The 24,223-nt window shown below is 39.2% G+C and overlaps 1 pseudogene; it reads right to left on the bottom strand.

The window, feature by feature from the left end:
- Positions 1-2,210: 2,210 nt before the first annotated feature.
- LOC100961983 lies at positions 2,211-6,683 on the bottom strand (annotated as a pseudogene).
- Positions 6,684-24,223: the final 17,540 nt, after the last annotated feature.

The raw sequence follows: 24,223 nt of genomic DNA, 5'->3' as shown, positions 1-24,223 counted from the left end.
GACAGAGTCTCACTCTGTCGCCCTCGGTAAAGTGCTATGGAGTCTCAGCTCACACCAACCTCCAACTCTTGGGCTTACGTGATTCTCTTGCCTCAGCCTCCCAAGTAGCTGGGACTTCAGGCACCTTCCACAATGCCTGGCTATTGTTTGTTGCAGTTGCCACTGCTGTTTTAGCTGGATGGGGCCAAGTTTGAACCCACTACCCTTGGTATATGAGTCCAGCGCCCCTACCTACTGAGCCACAGGCGCCACCCCTGATGGCATTTTCAATAGCCACTAACCTTGCCTGGTACAGTATGGGGGTTGTAAATTGGCAAGGAAATTTAAAGCACGTTCTTGTTGGTGCACAGCACAAATTAGTTATGTAAGGGGATGGTAGTTTTTTCATCTTCTGTTGTCTCTGATGCAGCTTATATGAAATAATTGTTGTTCTGTTAACTGAATACCACTCTGTAATTGCAGGAAAAAAAGTTGCAGCTGTTTTGTTGACATTCTGAATGCTTCTAAGTAAATACAATTTTTTATTAAAAAATACATATATATTTGACAAAAAAATAATTTTCTATAAGCAAAAAAAAGAGGGGAAAGAAAGGACATTAATAAAAGAAAGTGTGAAGAACAGAATTCAACCTGCTTCTTCTTTTACAATGCCAAGGGCAAGGCTGGGTTTACCAAGACCCCACAAGAATCAGGGATTAAATATTTACCCAATAGTCAGGGGCTAAAATAGATTATAATATGAAACCAACTGAATTATGAGAATTAATCAAGCACTAGGAAACTAAAATATATAATATTAAAATCATCCATCAGGCCTTTTTGTTTTGAGTAAATAATAATTGGCTAAATCCATTTTTAGGGATTACTAGAAAAGATTGTTCAAGGCTCTTCTGGCAAGGAGTGAAAGGAGCAGGCTGTGAGTAGTTAGCCATGTAGACAGGACTTGGAAGAAAGGTGTTTCTCTCCTGTGTATTACACAGAAAACAAGCAATAAATAATAACGTCAGGGGTCAGGGACAGGAGAGAGCAACTCAAAGTTAGAATAAGCAATTTAAATATATTACCAACTAAGGTCTCTAGACCTGGGATTCTTAATCTTTCTGAGCCATAGAGCCTTTTGACAGTTCAGTGAAATGTGGGTTTCTCTTAAGAATAATATTTTTAAACACATAAAAGAGAACACAATGGATTGCAAAGGAAACCAAATATATTTCTACACAATTGTAAAGGCACTTTATATGTGATATAGTAACATGTATGTTTCCTTATTAACATATTAAATAACAAGATCTAGTGGTAGGTTTGACAACTACCATAACTTCATGCAGTGATGAGCATAAAAGGTATTTTAAAACCCCACAATTTCTATAATTTGATATAAAAGGATTTCTACTAGTTTCAAAGTGGCAGGTACTATTAATACTACTGTGGTTCATTGGTTATGTTTATGATAGAAGAAAATGTTAAATTTCAGTTACCGGTTAGTGAAAATGAAGCTTTTTCCATACAAGTTTATGGACCCCTTAATGTTTATTCATTGACTTCTTGGGGACTTGTGCACCCACATTAAAAATCCCTGGCAGAAGCAAAATACATGAGCCAAGCAAGGAACCAGGAATATTAAAAACAAATAGTATCAGAGGGAGTGAGCAAGAGATCTAGAGGAATTCAGACTACAAAGTAGAGATACCCATAGGTTTTTTTTAATAGAACGAGGGAAATATTTATTAAAAATATCTACCTGTCTAATATATTATACTTTAACCCATATTTATAGCAAAGGATTCTTCCAAGGAAGAATAAACAGATTTATAATACAATTAATATAAGAAATCTCAACATGAGGCTGATAACAGTAGTAGTGTTAAAACATCATACGTCTGAAATGACCATCTGCATAGAAAGGCTACCAGTGATGCTTCTGTGCAAAATGATTTAAAAATTCAACACAAATAGAATCCAAGATATACAATTCAGGCAAGCTATCCACAGCTAGCCCAAAAATCAATGAAGAGGAAACACTGGAACAGGATTCCTTCCACTTTGTCTGAAGTTACACATAAGATTGACTTGTATCAAAGGCTCTGAGATGGCTTTTATTGAATCAGTGCATAAAAGCTGTTCTCTATCCAGTAAGCTTCACAGACTGTAAAACTCCACCAGTAATGCATCTTGATACTGTAGCTGTTGCCAAAGCAACCATGTAGTGTTTACAGCAACCATGGCAAGTCACTAAAGTCAACAGGGCTACTCAGCCCAGCATTCTGCTTCCAAGAGGCTCATGATGACAGCCACTGCTGCATCATTATCACTGGGACAGCTTGATCCTTGGTCATTTTCTATCATGTCTATACCTACATGGGGGTTCTCACCAAGAATAGAACTATCAGGGTTCTCTTGAGCCTGTCTTGGTACTAAGCCACTGGAAGGAGGGTCTGGAGGCCCTCCATTTAAAATCTTCTTGTCTCCTGGAGAAAAGGAATCAGGGGGAGGTGTACTTATGACTTCAATGGGGTGGAGCCATAGCTGGAAGGCAATGACCCTCTTATCCTGTGGCTCACTATGACTTCCTTAGCAATCATTCAACATATTTTTTCTGCCCCAGCCTTTGTTCCCCCTGGAATCTCTGGAACAGTAGGGTGAGGTACATGCCACCTTCTCCAGAAGGCAGCATACTGTCTATGCAGTGGGGGGATGCTGTGGGCTTCAGGAATGCTGGGTCCCTGCCTTCTAAGGCATTGGCTAAAACAATAGTGTCGATTGAGAAAATATATTCTATCTACTTCCTTGGTCCAAGGGTTCATAAAAGTGAACCATCGATGCTTTAGTGTGATGAAAAAGCCACCTTTAATTTTAAACTTATAGCAATTTGTTGTAATATTTTCTCTCATCCATAAAACTTGCTTATGACATTCTGCATTCCTATGTCATGTTAGTGAAAATACTCATAACATGATGTGTCTAGAAGGTCCTGTGGTAAATACACCAAAATAGCTGTTGCCTTCTGGTCTATTGTGGGCCAAGAAACATATTCAGGAACAGGTCTCCTCCTAAGACACCACACCCCAGGAGCAGATCATAGATGCAAAAACTAGACTTTCAGTTAAAATAGATATAACCTCTGAGCAATCTTCATTATGTTCTGGAGCATGACATTCTTTCTTCTGTGGGATGAAGTGTAACAGGCCTTTAGTAAAGGTTGAAAACAAAGACTTCCCCTTTACCTGTCAAAGAGAAAAAGCAAATAAAACAAGCTTCAGCACAATCCACAGCACAGGCTATTTGAAAAGCTGGCCACTCACAAAGATGGGGCTGGATGAAGACAAAGAACCAGGCAATGAGGGGTGTAACCTCAGCTGCCTTGCTGTGGTCAAATGACTATATTCTCAAATGATTCACAACTGGTCAATGAGGGAAATCAGGGTGAAATCTATGGAATATAGTGTTTTTTTAAGTGTTCCCATTGTCTTAATTTGTTCAGGCTGTTATAACCAAATACCATAAACTGGGTGGTTTATAATAACAGTCATTTCACACAGCTCTGGAAGCTTGGAAAGTCTAAGATCAAGGTACTGGAAGATTCTGATGAGAGCCTGCTTCCTGCTGTACAGATGGCACCTTATCGCTATGTTTTCACATGGTGGAAGGGGCAATCTAGTCCTCCGGTGCCTCTCTTATAAGCACATAAATCCCTCTATTCTCATGACATAATCACTTCCCAAAGGCTTCACATACTAATTCCATCACATTGGTGATTAAGTTTCAGTATATGAATTTAGGAGACACAAATATTCAAATTACAGCACTCATAATGCACTTGCTTCACTGAACTGCACTCAATTAAAGAGTCTAACAAAAAACAGATGGGATATAAATGAAAGAAGACTGGCTACATGTTGATAACTATTGAAGATGTACGATATGTACATCAGGATTCTTTATAGTATTCCCTGTACTTTTCTTTTTTTTCTTTTATGTATCCCCCCTACTTTCTGTATATTTGAAATTTTTCATACTAAAATGATTTAGAAGTAACAAACAAAATAAAAAACTTGACATGCTGTTTGATCATCAGAATTCCTCAAATTCTTTCATTCACCTATCCATTCATTTATTCAAGAAATATTTTTGTGGCCTCTGGTAAATGTAGATTACAGCAAGACTGAAACCAGAGTCATGTAGGGATCAGACCAGGAGAAACATTGAGGAGAAATCAGTTGCAGTCTAGAATGAAAGAAAATGGAAGGAGGAAGCCAGGAGTCAAAGCAGAAGGGCCCAAGGGAGAACATTTTGATGGGGGTAAAGTTTTTACGAGAGAGGAGAATGTGGAAGACACACTACAATGGGAGTAGAGAGTGAGCATCCTAAGAGGACAAGCTGGCTGGAGGAAGAAAGGTGGGAGTGGAGAAAATAGCTAAAGAGGTGGGGAACCACCAGTGGAGAAAGTGACTGAAGAAGCAGGGAACCGCCAATGGACGCTGTATTTCCCCTTTTCATTATTTCAAAATATTACAGGAGTACAAATGGTTTTGGTTACATGGATCACTTTTGTTATGTTTGAGTCAGGGTTATAAATGTACCCATCATCCAGATAGTGTTCACTGTATCCAGTAGGTAGGTTTCTGTCCATCTCCTCCTCCCTTCCCCCTACTTGATTTCCACTGAGTTTTACTTTCCTCTGTGCATATATGTGTTCAACCATTAGTTTCAATTTAATAGTAAACCCATGTGGTGTTTGTTTTTCCATTCTTTATATAGTTCACTTAGGATAATGGTCTCTAGTTCCATAAAAATTGCTTCAAAAGCCCTCAATTCATCCTTCCTCATGGCTGAGTAACATTCCATGATATACGTATACCACATTTTGTTAATCCAATCATGAGTTGATGGGCACTTGGGTTGATTTCACATTTGTTGAATTTAGAATGAGTTTTCATTTTTATTTCTTTTACCTATTTTTTTCTATTAACCATTTAACACTAAGACCCATTGGCTAAAAGAGGATTTATTCTATTCATATATTTTTTTCAGAATATTATGGGGGTATCCACATTTTGATCACATAATTTGCTTTTGTACATTTTAAGTTAATGTTATAAGTGTGCCCTTCACCCAGAATGTGTGTATTGTACCTGTTAGATGTTAATTTACCCAACCCTTCCTTTACCCTCCCACCCACTTGATTTCCATTGAGTTTAACTTCCATATGTGCTTATAAGTGTTGATTGACTAGTTCTAATTCAGTATTGAGTACATGTGGTGGGTTTTTTTTCCATTCTTTAGATACTTCACTTAGAAGAATGGTCTCTAGTTCCATCCAGGTTGTTATAAAAGACACTAGATCACCAATTTTCATGGCTCAGTAGTACCTCATGGGATACATATACCATGCTTTAGTAATCCACTCATGTATTGATGGGCACCTGCATTGTTTCCACATCTTTGTGACTATGAATTGTGCCACAATAAAGATTTGAATGCAAGTGTTTTTTAAAAATGCCTTTTTTTTTCCTTTGGGTAAATACCCAGTAGTGAAATTGCTGGATTGAATGGTAGGTATATTTTTAGTTGTTGAGGAACAATGGCCGCTTTTCAAGTCTCCTTCCCAACTATGTCTAAATTTGTCTGGAGAAACCTATTTACTGGCTGTTTTCCACCCAAAAAGACATATTCAAGAATACGTAATTTGTATAAACAAACCAAACAAAAAAAAGGCAGATTACATTAAAGCTCTATCCTGAAAACATGAGTTTTAAAGTTCACTATCAATCTCAAAGGAAAAAAATCTATGTGTGTGAATTTTGTAGAACAGAGCTTTCAAAGGAACACAGTATAACTTGGAACTAATGCAAATCAAACATCAGAGAGAAGGAAATTAACCTCTGTTTATATTTCATTTCTTCTAATGTTTGCCTAACTGGGAAAACAGCAAGCAGGTTTTAATAACATAGGAGGAGCAAAACTTTCCAGGATGTAACCCTTTAAAACATTTTTCTTTTAAAGCTCACTTCAACAATAGCTTGGTAATTATTGCACCCATAGGAGAGCTGGCACCCTTTAATAGTGGGCTGCAGGACCCTGCTGGCAGCCAGATGCCCACATTCTAAGCTCCTGACTCATTCAAGAAAAGAAACAAAATCCAGACGAGTTTCGTCAGGGAAACCTTTGGTAAAAACATTGGAAAATGAGAGGACTTGTGTGTTGAGAGGACTTTAAAGTGTGTTTCTCCTCTGTTAGCTACTGGTTGTGCTTCCTTCAGCACTTTCTGTGACTCTGTTGACCAGAATAGAGTGACCTGAACTTATTGTCCCCTTGCCAACTATTTCATTTCCTTCAAGGGTCCTAGTTACATCTGCCACAACATCTGAATAATGGGTGCTTCAGTCCCTGTCCACAAAGGCACACAATTCAGAAGGGATAAAAAATCTCAGGCAACACCGGTAGTTCAGTGGTTAGGGCGCCGGCCACACACATGGAGGCTGGTGGGTTCAAACCCAGACTGGGCCAGCTAAAACGACAATGACAACAACAACAACAACAAAAATACCTTAAAATGTGAATCTATTAGAAACCTTACACTCACGGCTATCAGCAAAAGTTATATTTGCTAGTACAGCATTCAAATAGTTTATTGATTTGCAATCAAATTACCTTAAACCAGCGGTTCTCAACCTGTGGGTCATGACCCCTTTGGAGGTTGAACAACCCTTTCACAGGGGTCGCCTAAATACAACCTGCATATCAGATATTTACATTATGATTCATAACAGTAGCAAAATTACAGTTATGAAGTAGCAACAAAAATAATTTTATAGTTGGGGGTCACCACAACATGAGGAACTGTATTAAAGGGTCGTGGCATTAGGAAGGTTGAGAATCACTGCCTTAAACTATCCTTTTAAGAACACAGGCTCCAGAGACAAACATGGGTCTTAATTTAAGAGACTCCCTCCCACTAACTAGCTATATGGTCTTAGGCAAGTTACTTAACACCTCTGAGACTTACTTACTTTCATGATCAGTAAATAGGGTATAACTATAGCTATCTACCTCATATAGTTGTAAGAATTAAAGGGAAGATCTTGTACAGCTCCTGTCATGACATCCCCACTCCTCCAGTAGTGCAAGCTCACAATTCCACTAGCTAGTCAGACCCCATGCTCCCCTCCAGGTGTGTGAATCACAGAAAGATCTGAGTACTGCTCAGAAAATCCCTAGTATAAGCATCCACAGCTCTTAGGTGTCTTAGAGAAATGTAAACACTTACTTCACCCTTATCCCACCACCAAGACCAAAGGTCAGGTGAATGACCACCTGAAAACAGTGAAAACTTGATACCCATCAGCAAAGAGGTGTCTCCTCATCCTAAATAGAAGAGATGGGGCAGGCCAGGCTACCTGAAGTGCCATCAAGCTAGCATCCTTCAGTGTTGAGTCCAAAGAAAGAGACCCCAAGATACTCAGAATAAGAAAAGAGAAGGAGGGGAATGAGAGGAGAAAAAAAGAAGAGAAGGTTAAAGAGGATTGAGATATTCCCCTTATAGAAACCTGCTATACATTGAATGTGTCCCCCCAAATTTACATTAAAATTTGATACCCAATGTAATAGTATTAGGAGGTGGGGCCTTTGGGAAGTGATTAGGTAATGAGGATGGAACCCTCATGAATGGGATTGGCGCCCTTATAAAAGAGGCCCCAGAGATTTCCCTTTCCTCTTCTACCATGTGAAGTTATACCAAGAAAACAGTCATCTATGAACTAGTACATGGGCTCCCACCAGACACTGAATCTACTGGTATATTGATCTTGGTCTTCCCAGCCTCGAGGACTGTGACAATTTCTGTTGTTTATTAACTAGTCATTGGTAATCTGTTATAGCACCTGAGTGGACTAATATAGTGCCTTTTAAATACAGGCCTATCCTTCAAGAGAAACCAGAAAGAGGTCAAAGATGTTGTGTACCCCCCTGCCTACCAACCAAGGGAAAGAGGAGGTTGGGCTGGTGGTATTGAACAGTCTGCCAGGATGGAAAGGCTGCTACCGCCACTCTTTCCCAAGAGCCAGGAATCCTCTGCCAGTAATGCCAGAGACTCAAAAGAAGAGACAGGGCTGCAGGTCACGGAATTATCCAGCCCCTCAGACCAGAGATCAGCATTCATACCAAGGATCAAGGAGTGGAGGAGGAGCTGGGTTGGGGATACACGGTTGACTGCTAAGCTGTAAAAATTACTTTATTGTTTTGGGGTAACTGGCCATTCCTCGTGCTCTGGCTTTCTTCCCATGCTATAAAAGAAACTGGATGCTGCTCCCTCCCAGCCATGTTTTCACCCTTTGTCTTTCCTATGGACTTTCCCACAATTCTTCTGCCCTTCCTTCCTCCATGACAATTGAAAATAATCTTTTGTAGTTTCCCAAGTGAGTTTAGTGATATAAAATACCCCTCTTCCTATCCCCACATCCTTCCCTAGCTCTACACCTGCAGAGGTCAATTTTTTATTCTCCTCCCTTCTTCTATTAGAGGTAAGCTTTGTTTACCTGCCCACAAATTCCAGAGCCAGAATGAAGTGTTTGTACTCACAGACTGTGCATCCACTCCTGCCACCCCATGTTGAAATTTTTATCTCTTTTGCTATTCCAAGGGTCTCCTACTGAGGGCCACTGACCCTTCCTAGGTTTATACCTCCAGACTTTGAATCAAATATGTATCCCTTTTAGACATGGTATGGGAATGATTAGGCTTCGAGATGGGGGGGTAAGGGAGAGAGAGAGGAAAGTGTCTAATGTAAAACAATTTATTTTTTATTCCCCTCATTGTAAATAACATATAATGGCCAAAACCTGGAGATATATGCATTCTAATTGCTAAAATCATTCTCATACGGTTTTATTGTAACATTTGTAAAAGAAAGAAATGCTGATCCCTCTGGAAAAAAAGAGAGAATAAAATGAGGCAGTCTACATATGGTCCTTAGCAAAATCCAGCATAGAGTAATTGTTCAGTAAATGTTAGCTTTTGTCATTATTCACTTTAAAGATTTCAGAGTATGATTTTTGTTCCTCCATTCATTTACTCACTAAAAAAAAGCATTTTTGGCTCCCACCTAATGAGTACAATGTAGGGGTACATGGCACAACTCCTGGGTAAATGACTCAACTACAACTCAGATGCTGCCTAACAAATACAAACAATGTAACCCAAATACATGTATCCTTATATTAATCTGAATTTTTTTAAACATGAAAAAATAAGAAAAAAATATTTTGGTGTGCAGGCTTTATTTATCAGCATAACAATATATTTTTTAATTATTTTTATTTCATATTGATGTGAAAGTACAAATAATTAGATTACAATGTTTGTATTTGTTAGCAAGAGGCCCTGTTGTACTTGTGTCCTGCATCCAAAAGGTGTGCCATGTACCCTTACATTGTGCCCGTTAAGGAGGAGCACACCCATCCCCCACTCTTCTCCCCTTGCAACTTGAATTGAATTGAGTTTTTCTCATGTATGGGGAGGTATTAGATTGTCTATTGGCTTCACATTAGTATTGAGTACACTGGATACTTGCCTCTCCATTCTTGTGAAACATTATTAAGAAGAACGTGTTTCAACTCCATTCAGGTTAATACAACAGATGTAAAGTCTCCATCTTTTCTTATGAGTGAATAGTGTTTCATGGTCTACATATACCACATTTTATTAATCCATTACTGGGTTGATGGGCATTTAGGTTGTTTTCACATCTTTGTGATTATAAATTGACCTGCAATAAACAATCTAGTGCAAACGTCCTTATGATAAAGGATTTTTTTTTTCTTGTGGGTATATCCCTAGTAATGGAATTGCAGGATCAAATGGGAGGTCTAATTTGAGTTCTTTGGGGACTCTCCATACTTCTTCTCAAAGAGGCTGTATTAGTTTGCAGTCTTACCAATAGTGTAAAAGTGTTCCTTCTCTGCATATCTATGCCAGCAACTGCAACTTTGAGACTTTGTGATGTAGGCTATTCTCACTGGGGTTAGGGGATATTTTTCTTTTTTTCAACAAAATCTTATACACTGGGGGAGGGAGGTTAGAGTACAAAGAAAGATAAGACAACCTCTAAATAGTTTCTTTTTTCCAGGAGTTTACAATATAATCATGGAGACAAAATGTACACATGAGTGATATTTTCAGAAACTCTGACAAGGTGTTAAGTGCCTAAGTGAATAATACAGGTTGAAAGGGGGCATTTGGTGGAGTCAAAGTCAAAGATGGCTGCATGCAACTTGTGTTGATCTCTGAAGGATGGTTAAGATTTGTGCTAGCAATGGACATTGTGAACAGTGGCAAAAGCATGATCATGGGCTTAAGATTCCAAATAAGTCTAGAATATTTGAAAGACAGTGAGAAATTGGAGGATCGAATGCAGGTCTACTTTTAGATTCCTAAGTGTTCTCCAAACTTCTTTCCAAAAGGAATGTATTAGCTTGCAATCCCACCAGCAGTGCAAAAGTGTTCCCTTTTCTCCACATCCACGCCAACATCTGTAGTTTGGGGATTTGTTATGTGGGCTACTCTTACTGACAAAACACTATAGCCCAAGATGAAGGAAAAAAGAGGAGGGGGAAAGGAAGGGAGGTGAAGAGTTTGGATGGAGGGAGGGTAAGTGATGGGACCACACCTATGGTGCATATTGCAAGCGTACATGTCAAATCTATTAAGTGTAGAGTATAAATGTCTTAACACAATCATTAAGTAGATGAGGTAAAGGCTAGGTTAACCAGTTTGATTTAAGCATTCCTAATTATATATAAAATCAGCACATTGTACCCCATAAATGTATTAATGTATACAGTTATGATTTAATTAAAAGAAAGAAAGAAAGACAGTGAGAAAACTAGCCTGAAGAAGGTGTGTGGAAGAAGGCAGTGAAAAGTACAGACAGACATATTGGGGGTGATACCGAGATTCATTGCTAATAAGAGTTAGGACACACAGCCCAGCACATGCTGAGGCCAGGAAAAAGATGATGTATATGAGGAAGGGGCATTGGTGGTAAGGAAGAATAAAAGAGGTCAAGAAGCAACAGTATATAGAGGTGATAAAATAGATAATAAATGTCAAATATAGGAAAAACCTTTTCTAATTGGAATGTTTGGACCAATTCTCTTGGCCAATAGAATGTTCTAGAAAACTAAATATTAAGCAGAAACTTCTTTGGATTACTCCCTACAGCCAACCACCACTACTTCCTTTAGAAAACAATTTTGTAAAATTTGAGTTCATCTTCCTTTATTAGAGAGCAGACTCGGGTAAGATAGAGGATTTTTCTGCTGACCAAGGTCCTAAGAGTTATCATTATCAATGATAAATAGGCTTCTAGCACATTTATTTGTCTAATTAGCTGAGTGGAGACTGAGTTGGGACATGATATTCAGATTGATATTTTTAAATGAATTTCTGATACAGCCCTCTTTTTATGCTATTTACATTATTCCCCTAAATGCTAAGCATAGCAATATGTTTTTAAAAATAAAACAAAAGTTCAAATTCAGTTAATTTAACTTTGACTTCAGGCCAAGAGAGAGTAACAGGGACTGGATTTATCTTACCATATTAAAAGCTATAAAATTATGCAAAAATATTATGCAAGAACAGTTTTTTGGCTTTATTTTAAGAGACAGAGTCTCACTTTATCACCCTCAGTAGAGTACTGTGACGTCACAGCTCACAGCAACTTCCAACTCCTGGACTTAAGCGATTCTCTTGCCTCAGCCTCCCGAGTAGCTGGGATTACAGGCGCCCGCCACAATGTCCAGCTATTTTTTTTGTAGCAGTTTGGCTGGGGCCAGGTTCGAACCCACCACCCTTGGTATATGGGGCTGGCGCCCTACGCACTGAGCCATAGGCACCGCCCAGAAAGAACAGTTTTTAAACATTAGCCAACAAGCAGTGAAGGATTGCAAGCCACAGAGTCTGGAAACAAACAAAGTGAGCCCTACAACTGTATGAGGTTTGCATCTTGAGCCAGTTTCTAGTATACAGCACAATGAGAAGGAACTCACACAGAGTCCAGCAGTCCCACTGAATTGGGAAGACAGAGACTGGTGTTCAGGGAGGGGAAGGCTGATATAATTTACAAAATGGATGACCAGAGAGTAGGCAGCTGCACAGAGAAAGAGAAAGAGATTTATAGAGGTCTTCCCTTAAGTCTTTGGCTGACTATTGGTCTCCACAGAAATCAGAGGAAAATACTAAGGGCCAAGAAAAGAACCAAAAAAGAGTAACTAGAATAATTCCAAAAACTCAAGGCTGTTAATAGTTCATGCCTTCACCAGTGAGAATAGAAAAGTCTTCTAATATACAGATCATACAGTAGAATTCTCAGAAGAATGGAACCTTAGTAGGAAGACAAAATTAATCCTAGTCTAAAGGATGTTCTGGACCTCTCCTAAGAAAGCTTAAGAACAAATTGAATAAAATGGAAGTAAAAAATCAAAATTATAGGATGCAACTACAATAATCCTTAGAAGAAAATTTTTAGCATTGAATGTTTATACAGGTTAACCATTCCCAATTCCAAAATCCAAAGCCTGAAACTTTTCAGGTATTGATACAAAAACACAAATGGAAAAATGAAAAATTCCACAGCTGATTTCAATGTGATTAGTTGCAGTCAAATCTGTTTCATGAACAAAATGATTTAAAATATTGTTTTGTATTTATCAAAATCAATTTACAATCACCAAGATGTGGAAACAACCTAAATGCCCATCAACCCAGGAATGGATTAATAAAATGTGGTATATGTATACCATGAAACACTCTTCAGCCATAAAAGGTGGAGACTTTACATCCCTTACTAAAGTGGATGAGATGAAACACATTCCTCTTAGTAAAGTATCACAAGAATGGAAAGGCAAGTATCTAAGGTACTCAGTACTAATACAAAGCCAGTATACAATCTAATACATGCCCACACAAGAGAAAAACTCAATTTAATTCAAGTTGGGGGGAGGGGGAAGAAGGGAGAGGAATGGGTGTGTTTCCACTTAATGGGCACAATGTAAGGCTATATAGCACACCCTCTAGGTGCAGGACACAACTACAAAAGGGACTTTACCTAACAAATGCAAATATTGTAACCTAATTGCACCCTCACATTAATCTGAAATAAAAAATAGATAAATAAATATTAAAATAAAATATCGTATAAAATTCCCTTTGTGTGTAAGGCATATATAAATGAATTTTGTGTTGAAGCTTAGTCTGATCCCCAAGATATCTCTTGTTATATACATGCAAATATTCCAAAATCTGAAAATATCCAACAATTGAAACACTTCTGTCTCAATAAGGAATACTCAACCTTTATTAGAAAATAGGGAGGCCAGGCATGGTGGCTCACACCTATAATCCTAGTACTCTGGGAGGCCAAGGCAGGCCTGCTTGAGCTCAGGAGTTCAAGACCAGCCTGAGTAAGAGAGAGACCCCTGTCTCTACCAAAAATATATATACTATCTGGGCGCTATTGTGGGTGCCTTTAGTCCTACCTACTTGGGAGGCTGAGGCAAAAGAATTCCTCCAGCCCAAGAGTTTGAGGTTGCTAAGAGGTAGGCTACTAGGCTGACACCACGACACTCTACCCATGGCAACAGAGTGAGACTGTCAAAAAAAAAAAAAAAGGTGATGGGGCCTAGACAGTGGAATAGAAGCAGCCTGCACAATGCTGTTTTTCAGAAAGGATTGAAAGTGAATAATAGATATCCATTTTTTAAATCAATTTTCTAAGAGAAATCAGCAGGAATCAACATTTTATTTGAGCAGAGAGAGTAAGCAGAAGTGAAATAAGGAAGAGAAAAGTGAGACAACTTCCTTAGAATAATCAGAGATACTTAGGGAAGGCACTCACACTTGGGGAAGGGACAGAGGAAAGAACCCCAGGTTCCTCACCTCCCCTGAGGATATTGCCACCAGAGTGGCAGGAGGGCCCTCCACTACAGCAGGTATCTGGACTAATACAGAGACCTGCATGGAGGTTAGGTAGCTGTATTGCTCCAGAGTGGAGGCCCGGCTGGCTTCTGAGACCTGGACACTATGGGGTGGCTTTATTATGACATCCCAACCCTGGAATGCTACTTCTGTCCAGGAATCAGATTTGTGACTGCTGCTTCCCACTTCCCCTGCCAGGTTGGGAGGGAGCGGGGAGTCCTGGCACACATACATGCCCCATGAACAGGTGACATATACATACTCCCACCATTGCTGCCAGGGGTCCTGAACAGATCAGGAGATCATGCACACACCACCCACTACTGTGGTTTGGGTGATCCTGCTCTACCACATCTCCCTTGGGACCTGGCAGAAGCATGTGTCTGTACCTTCAGCATCTACCACCCACTGTAGGGGTGGAAGATCACCACCACTGCAATCTGGTAGGCCCCAAGTAGGGCAAAAGGCAGGGCAACCACCACCTTTGGAACTGGGTGGACCAACTGCTGTAGGCCCCCACTATCCTGTGAAGGTGCCCCATGTGCTGTGCCCTATGTGCACCCTGCCCCATCAGTCTGCTTGGTACCACAACCTCCCCTGCCTGGATGCATGCACACGGCATCCTGTAGGCCTTCTCTGTTCTGCAAAGGGGCTGCCTACAGAACCATTCCACTCCACACATGCTCCAAACACACCACAGGCCCATTCTCCCCTAGGGACCTGCTCTGCCCCATGGGCCCACTCCACCCTACACATGAGCCATGCCTCGTGCACCCACCAGTATACCAGCCAGGCCCATGTGCGTCATACCTCCTCCATTCACTGGACAAGTGGCCCAGCCCCACCTCACATACATGCTTTGCCCCACAAGCCTACCCTGCCATAGAAACCCTGTAACAAACAAAGGGGAATAGGTAAGATGCAGTGGAGCAGCAGTGTTAAAGGCTCACAGTGTATCTTCCCCCTCCTACCTGGTCCAACTTCCAAAGGAAAACTCAAGAATACCATCTAGGGACCCATACATATCTTCTCCAAACAACAGAGGTCCCAGCAGAGAAAAACAGGTATATTATACTTCGGTGCTGAGAGAAGAGGTGCCAGATAAGAAGGAATCATCATGAAAACTCTTGCAACACAAAAACAGCTCCTTCAATACACTCAAAGGATCACAATAGCTCTCCAGTAATAAACTCCAGCCAAAATAAATTGTTGAAATAACCTATGTGGAATTGAGATTATAGGGGGCAAGTAAAATGAATGAGATTAAGGTGAGTGCAGAAAATCACCACAAAGACCTCCCCCCAAAATATCGTGTACCCTCAAATCAGTCTGAAATTTTAAAAATAATTCAGGGCGATAAAATGAGACTCTGTCTCTAAATAAATAAATAAAAATAATGGCTCGGTGCCTGTGGCTCAAGTGGCTAAGGCATCAGCCACATACACCTGAGCTGGCGGGTTCGAATCCAGCCCAGGCTTGCCAAACAACAATGATGGCTGCAACCAAAAAATAGCCGGGTGTTGTGGCGGGTGCCTGTGGTCCCAGCTATTTGGGAGGTGGAGGCAGGAGACTCGCTTGAGCGCAGAAGTTGGAGGTTGCTGTGAGCTGTGATGCCATAGCACTCTACCCAGGGTGACAGCTTGAGGCTCTGTCTCAAAAATAAATTAATTAATTAATTAATTAATAAAATTCAGGACATGAATGAAAAGTTCACTAAAGAGATAGATAACACCAGAAAAGAAAGAACAGGCTAGACATGGGGGCTTATGCCTATAATCCTAGCACTCTGGGAGGCCAAGGTGGGTGAGTTGCTTGAGCGCAGGAGTTCAAGACCAGCATCAGCAAGAATAAGACCCCATCTCTACTAAAAACTGGGAAAAAAAATTATCCAGGTATTGTAGTGGGCATGTGTAGCCCTAGCTACTCAGGAGGCTGAGGTAATAGGAACTCTTGAGCCCAAGAGTTTGAGGTTGTTTTGTGAGCTGTGAAGCCATAGCACTCTAACAAGGGAAACAGAGTGAGACTCTGTCTCAAAAACAAATTAAAATTTAAAAAAATAAAAGAGATAATAGAATGTAAATAAATAAGTCATTTATGGAATATGAAAATACAGAAGAAAGCTTTAACAATAGGCTAGACCAAGCAGAAGAATTTCAGAGCTTGAAGACAAGAATTTTGAATTAACCCAGTCAGTAAGAAATGTTGAAAAGGAATAAAGAAGAATGAACAATCACTATGAGAACTATGGGATTATGCAAAGCAAGCTAATATAAGAATCATAGATATCCCTGAGGGAGAAGAAGAAAAAGTGAAATGCATGGAAAACCTATTTGGGGAAATAGTTAAGGAAAAATTCCCTGGTATCACAACAGATTTAGGTAATTAAATACAAGATGTTCAACAAACACCTGGAAGATTCATAGCAAACAGTACATAACCAAGACATATAGTCATCAGCCTGACCAAAGTCAAAGTGAAGGACAAAAACCTAAAGCTGTGATATAACAATTCTAAATATATATGCCACTATCACAGGAGCTCTCAGATTTATAAAACTAATTCTATTAGATCTAAGCAAAGAAATAAACACCAGCATCATCATTTCTGGGAACTTCAATACTGCACTGACAAAACTAGAAAGACCGTTGATACAGAAGATCAAAAAGAAACACTGGATGTAAACAAGATCGAGAACAAATGGACCTAGCAGACATTTGCAGAATAGTCTATCCAAAAACTGCAGAATATCCATTCTTGTCAGTAGCCCCTGGGACATTTTCCAAGATAGATCATATGTTAGCCCACAAAACAAGTTTCAACAAATTTAGAAAAATTGAAATCCTTCCATACATCTTTTCAGATCACCATGAAATAAAACTAGAAATCAATTCCAAGAGAAATTCTCAAATCTACACAAAGTCATGGAAATTAAACAACTTGCTGCTGAACAATCCTTAGGTCAATGACAAAATTTAGATGGAAATCAAAAAATTTTTGAAACTGACTGACAAACATAACAGAAGCATCCAAAATGTATGGGATACAACAAAACCACCATTAAGGAGGAAGTAAGCTTTAAATGCTTACATTAAAAAGACAGAAGGAGGGCTGAGCACGGTGGCTCACACCTGTAATCCTAGTACTCTGGGAGGTGAAGGCAAGTGGATTGCCTGAGCTCAGGAGTTCAAGACCAGTCTGAGCAAGAGTGAGAGCCCATCTCTAAAAATAGCCAGGCATTGTGGTGGGCTCCTGTAGTCCCAGCTACTTGGGAGGCTGAGGCAAGAGGATTACTTGAGCCCAAGAGTTTTAGGTTGCTGTGAGTTATGACACCATAGCACTCTACCAAGGGCAGCAAAGTGAAATCTGTCTTAAAAAAAAAGAAAAAAAGAAGAAGAAGAAGACAGGCACACAGCCTACAGACATATAAAAAAATGCTCATCATCCTTAATCATCAGAGAAATGCAAATCAAAACTACTTTGAGATATCATCTAACTCCAATAAGATTAGCCAATATCACAAAATCCCAAAACCAGAGATGCTGGCATGGATGTGGAGAAAAGGGAACACTCTTACACTGCTGGTGGGAATGCAAACTAATACGTTCTTTTTGGAAAGATGTTTGGAGAACACTTAGGTATCTAAAAATAGACCTGCCATTCGATCCTACAATTCCTCTACTAGGTATATATCCAGAAGACCAAAAATCACACTATAATAAAGAAACTTGTACCAGAATGTTTATTGTAGCCCAATTCATAAGTGCTATGTCATGGAAGAAGCCCAAGTGCCCATCAACCCACGAATGGATCAATAAATTATGGTATATGTACACCATGGAATATTATGCAGCCTTAAAGAAAGATGGAGACTTTACCTCCTTCATGTTTACATGGATGGAGATGGAATATATTCTTCTCAGCAAAGTATCTCAAGAATGGAAGAAAAAGTATCCAATGTACTCAGCCCTACTATGAAACCAATTTATAGCTTTCATATGAAAGCTATAACCCAATTATAGCCCAAGAACATGGGGAAAAGGAGCGGAGGGGAGAGGGGGAGGATGGGTGGAGGGAGGGTAATTGGTGGGATCACACCTACAGTGCATCTTACAAGGGTACATGTGAAACTTACTAAATGTAGAATGTATATAAAACCAGCACACTGTACCCCATGTATTAATACACACAGCTATGATTTAATAAAAAAAGACAGAAAGATCACAAGTTAACAACCTAATGAAACACCCCAAAGAACTAGGGAAAGACAAACAAACCAAACAAAAGCTATCAGAAGAAAAAAAATAATGAAGCTCAGAGCAGAACTAAATTGAATGAATATGGTGAGACACAGTGTGGCCAGCTCCCATAAGGTCCGCTGGGCCCTCCAGCTCTGAGTGAGCTGAGGGTCCTCCAGGATAGGCTATGACCTCTGCCCTGCAGACACCTAGAAACTTCATTGCAGCTGCTCTCTGGCTGGGCCCAAGTCTCAAAACAGCAGCAAATGTTTCTCCCAACCCCATGTTGGTGAGCTGATGATGGCAGTGGCCTCTCTGAGATGAGACTCCACTGGTCACTGGGTCTCCTGGCCCAAATCTGCCTGGCTAAGCAAAGCCCCCACCAAGCCTCCAGGATGTAGCAACTCTGGGTGATAGAGAGCACAACCTGGTGTCCAGGAAATATATTGCATTATACATCTTTCCTCCCCACCTCTTCTCAGAGCACCACCTGGTGTCTATACAATATATTGCATTATATAATCTTGCCCCCCATCTTCTCAGAGCACCACCTGGTGTCCAGGCAATTATTGCATTATACATCTTCCCCCCCCCCTTTTCAAAGCACCACCTGGTATCTATACAATATATTGCATTATACAGAGCCCCCCCTCAATCTTCTCAGAGCACCACCTGGTGTCCAGGCAATATATTGCAATTGCATTATATATATCTTTTCTCTTTTTTTCACATTTTCTCAGAGTACCACCTGGTGCCCAGACAATATATTACATTATATATCTCCCCCCCATCTTATCAGAGCACCACCTGGTGTCCAGGCAATATATTGCATTGTATAGCTTGTCTCTTTTTTTCCCGTTTTCTCAGAGCACCACCTGGTGTCCAGACAATATATTGCATGATATAATCTTCCCCCCATCAGAGCACCACCTGGTGTCCAGGCAATATATTGCATTATATATCTTTTTTCTTTTTTCCCCTATTCTCTCATAGCACCACCTGGAGTCCAGACACTATATTGCATTATATATCTTTTTTCCACCCCTATCTTCTCAGAGCACCATCTGGTGTTCAGGCAATAAATTGCAACATATATATATATGCATTTTTAATTTTTAAATGTTTATTTGTCTTTTTTATGTTTGATGTGTTGTATCTTTATTTGTTCATTTTTACCTTCTTCAATATTAAGGATTCTATTTTTGCTATGGTTTTCTGCCCCTCTTTCTTTCTTTTTTTCTATTGCTCTCCATTTTTCTTTTTTGTAGAGATTTTTCTCCTTTTCTCACCTTTCCCTCATAAACTTCTCAAACAAAAACTAAGATCTCCCTCTTATTTACATTTTATATGATTTTATTTTTAATTTTCTTTATCATTTGAATTTTTTTCTTTATTCTAGTCTTTTTTGTTCTATTTCAATCTGTATTCTATTTATGGGACAGAGCCTCACTCTGAGGCTTAGGCTGAGGTGCCACAGCACTGAGATGGCTAAAACAGGTCTTGAGCCGCTGGTCTAAGGCATCCTTCTAACTCTGGTCTTTTTAAGGACTGTATTGGTAGGTTCCCACCATGACACACTGCCTATTTCCTTCCATATTTGGCAGAGATGGGGTATTTACTTTCGTTCAGATTAGTAAGGAGGTCCTGACCTCAAGGAACTCACCTAGCCCAGCCCCCCAGACTAATGGAATTCCAGGTATAAATCAAAGTTCCCTGCCAAACACCACTATTACTCCTGTCTTTCTTTTTACATCCTTCTTCTCTCCTTTCTTCTATTCTTTTCCTTCCACTCTTTTTTTCTCTTTTTCATTCTCTTCTTCCATCATGCTGTTTATTCTTCTTTTCCATTTGGCCCTATGCCAAAAGGTTATCCACAGGTACAAGGAAATTTAAAGAGAAGGAGGAAGTGAAGGACGAAAAAATAGGGAAAGGAATGGAACAAGACGAAAACACACATAAGGAAGAACCAACAAAAAAATTCTGGTAACATGAAAAGCCAGAACATATCAACTCCCACCCCACCCGCAAAGGATCATGTGGTAGCTACCACAGAGGATCCCACTTATAAATAAATTAAGGAAATGACAGAAAGGAAATTTATAGTATGGATGACAAAGACCAATGAAAGGAATTGAAGGTAAAATGGAAAATCACCAAAAGGAAATCCAAAAACTAACCCAAGAAATGAATGAAAGACATAATGAAATTATAAAAGATATATTAGAGCTTAAGAAATTGAAGAAGGCACTCAAAGAACTTAAAGATACAGTAGAACATGTCAATAATAAAGTATACCATCAAGAGGAAAGGATTCCAAGCTAGAAGATAAGGCTCTAGAGCTAATTCAGGCATTTATAGAGGCAGAGAAGAAGAGAGTAAAAGCAGAGCAATTGCTTAGAGAATTATGGAACTTCATGAAACATTCAAACATGAGAATTATAGGGATCCCTGAAGGGGAAGAAGAACAACCCAAAGGAATGGAAGCCCTACTGGAGGATATCATAAATGAAAATTTCCCAAGCATCACCAAAGATTCTAACACACTGCTTTTAGAGGGATATAAAACCCCAGTCCATCTCAACACAAACAGACACATTATAATGAATATGTCCAAGGTCAAAACAAAAGAGAAAATTTTCAAGCAGCCAGAAGTAAGCACTAATTGACCTACAAGGGAAGAGCCAACAGGATGATAGCAGACTTTTCATCTAAAACTTTCAAGCCAGAAGAGAGTGATCAGTAACCTTAACCTTCTTAAACAAACAATTCTCAGCCCAGAATTCTGTATCCTGCTAAACTAAGCTTCAAATTCAATGGAGAAATCAAATATTTTACTGACACACAAACATTGAGAACATTTTCCACAACAAGACAAGATCTGCAGGAAATATTCATACCCATTCTCTATACTGACCATCATAATGGGCTACCAGCAGACACCCAGAAACTAAAGGACAAAACCCAGCTTCCACAATGGTACAAAAGATAAAAGCAAGCAACAGACTTTCACAAAATAAAATAAATAGAACTCTACTACACATATCAATTCTCTCAATAAGTGTGAATGGCTTGACTACCCCACTGAAGAGGCACAGTTGATAAAAAAGCACAAGCAATCTATGTGCTACCTCCAGGGAACACACTTAACCTTGAAGGCCAAAACAAGACTCAGGGTGAAGGGTTGGAAAACAACATTTCAGAAAAATGGAAATCAGAAGAAAGGAGGGTGGTCATGATTTTATTTTCAGATACAAGTGGATTTAAAGCAACTAACGTTAAGAAAGACAAAGATGGTCACTACATACTGATCAACTGAACAATACAAGACATTTCAATCCTAAATATTTATGTGCACAACTTAAATGCTCTCATATTTACAAAATGAACCCTAATTGGTCTGAAGAATATGATATCTTACAATACCATAATAGCTAAGGACTTTAACACCCCCATCTGGCTGACTGGACAGATCCTCTAAATGGAAACTAAATGAAGAAACAAGGTTTTTAAATGCAACCCTAGAACAATTGGGCTTAATAGACACACACGGGATATAGCTTCTCAAAGCTAATGAATATATATTTCTCCTGTCAGTTGATAGATCATACTCCAAAATTGATCATATACTAAGACACAAATCAAACCTCAACAAAATTAAAAGAATTGAAATTATACCTAGTAAATTTTCAGAATAAAGGTAAAACTCAGCTCCAACAAAAATTTTCATTCCCACACAAAGGCATGGAAATGTAACAACCTTACACTGAATGACAGTTGGATCAAGGTGGAGATAAAGAAGAAAATTAATAGATTTTTTTGAACATAATGACAATGAAGCCACAAGCTACCAAAACCTGTGGAATACTGGTTTTGTAAGCAGTCCTAAGAGGGAAATTTATCATATTAGATGCCTACATCCAAAAAACAGAAAGAGAGCACATCAATAACCTAATGAATCATCTCAAGGAAATGAAAAAGGAAAAGCAATCCAATCCCAAATCTAGGAAAGAAAAGAAATAACCAAAATTAAATCAGAAATCAATGAAATTGAAAACAAAAGAATCATTCACAAAATTAATGAAACAAAAGGTTGGTTCTTTGAAAAGATCAAAAAAATGATAAACCTTTGGCTGGATTAACTGGAAACAGAAAAATAGGATTTCTAATAACTTTAATCAGAACAAAAAGGGGGAAATGACAGATACCACAGATATACAAGAGATTATCTCTGACTACTGAAAAAAAAAAAAAAACCCTACACCCGGAAACTTGACAATGTGGAGGAAATAGACCAATACCTGGAACCATACAACCTCCTTAGACTTAACCAGGAAGAAATAGATCTCTTGAACAGACTAATATCAAGCACTGAAATTGAAGAAACAATAAAAACTACCAACAAAAACAAGCCCTGGACTGGATGGCTTCACACCAGAATTCTATCAAACCTTCAAAGAAGAGCTTATACCTATACTTCAGAACCTAACTTCCAAAATACTGAGAAGGAAGGAATTTTCCTCAACATGTTCTATGAAGCAAACATCACCCTGATAACAAAATCAGGAAAGGATTCAACTAAAAAGGAGAACTACAGATCAATTTCACTAATGAGTATGGTTGCAAAAATATTCAATTAAATCACAGCAAATAGACTATAGCTACACATTAACAAAATTATACATCATAATCAAATAGGCTTTATCCCAGGGATGTAAGACTAGTTTAACAGACACAAATCCATAAATGTAATTTGCCACTTAAATAGAAGCAAAAACAAAGACCATATGATCCTCTCAATAGATGCAGAAAAAGCATTTAACAAAATTTAGCATCATTTTCTAACAAAAATGCTTAAGAAAATAGGCATAAAGTATGGGGAAGCACACCAGCCCAGAAATATTTTATTTTTTCTGTCATTCTTGTTGCTATTATAAATGGGCATTGATAATTTATGTTCATACTTCAGAAAAAAAATAGGCATAGAGGGCACATTTCATAAACTGATTGACACCCTCTCTGACAAACTCACAGCCAATTTCATACTGAATGGAGTAAAACTGAAAGCTTTTTAACTTAGAACTGGAACCAAACAAAGATTTTCCCTATCAGCACTACTATTCAACATAGTGCTGGAAATTCTAGCCAACGCAATCAGGAAGAGAAGGATATTAAGGGCATCCAAATGAGGGAAAAGATATGATCTTTTTTTTTTTTTTTTTTTTGAGACAGAGTCTCACTTTATGCCCTCGGTAGAGTGCCAAGGTGTCACAGGTCACAGCAAGCTCCAACTCCTGGACTTAGGTGATTCTGTTGCCTCAGCCTCCCAAGTAGCTGGGACTACAAGCATCTGCTACAATGCCCAGCTACTTTTTTTGTTGCAGTTTGGCTGGGGCCAGGTTTGAACCCACCACCCTTGGTATATGGGGCTGGCACCTTACCCACTGAGCCACAGGCGCAGCCCAAGATATGATCTTATACTTAGAAAAACCCAGAGACTCAACCCCAAGACAGGAAGTGATCCAGAAATACAGTAATGTTGCAGGGTACAAAATCAATGTCCGCCAATCAATAGCCTTTCTATATGCCAATAACAGCTAAGTTGAGAAGCAAATCAAGGATACCTTATTCTTCACAGTAACTTCAAAGAAAATGAAATACCTGCTAATATACTTAACAAAGGAGGTGACAAATCTGTACAGAGAGAACTCTGAAACCCTAAGAAAAGAAATAACAGAAGAGATTAACAAACAAAAGAACATATCATGCTCTTGCCTGGGAAAAATCAACAGTATTAAAATGTCTACACTACCCAAAGTAATCCACATATTCAGTGAAATCCCCACTGAAGGCTCAGCACCTGTAGCTTAGTGGCTAGAGTGCCAGCCACATACACCAGAACTGGTGGGTTCAAATCCAGCCTGGGCCTGCCAAACAACAATGACAACTACAACTGAAAAATAGCCGGGTGTTGTGGCGGGCACCTGTAGTCCCAGCTACTTGGGAGGCTGAGGCAA

This window comes from Otolemur garnettii, unplaced genomic scaffold (genome assembly GCF_000181295.1).
Source record: "Otolemur garnettii isolate 467f Iridium unplaced genomic scaffold, OtoGar3 scaffold00110, whole genome shotgun sequence".
NCBI lineage: Eukaryota > Metazoa > Chordata > Mammalia > Primates > Galagidae > Otolemur > Otolemur garnettii.
This window is presented reverse-complemented; position numbering and strand designations above follow the sequence as displayed.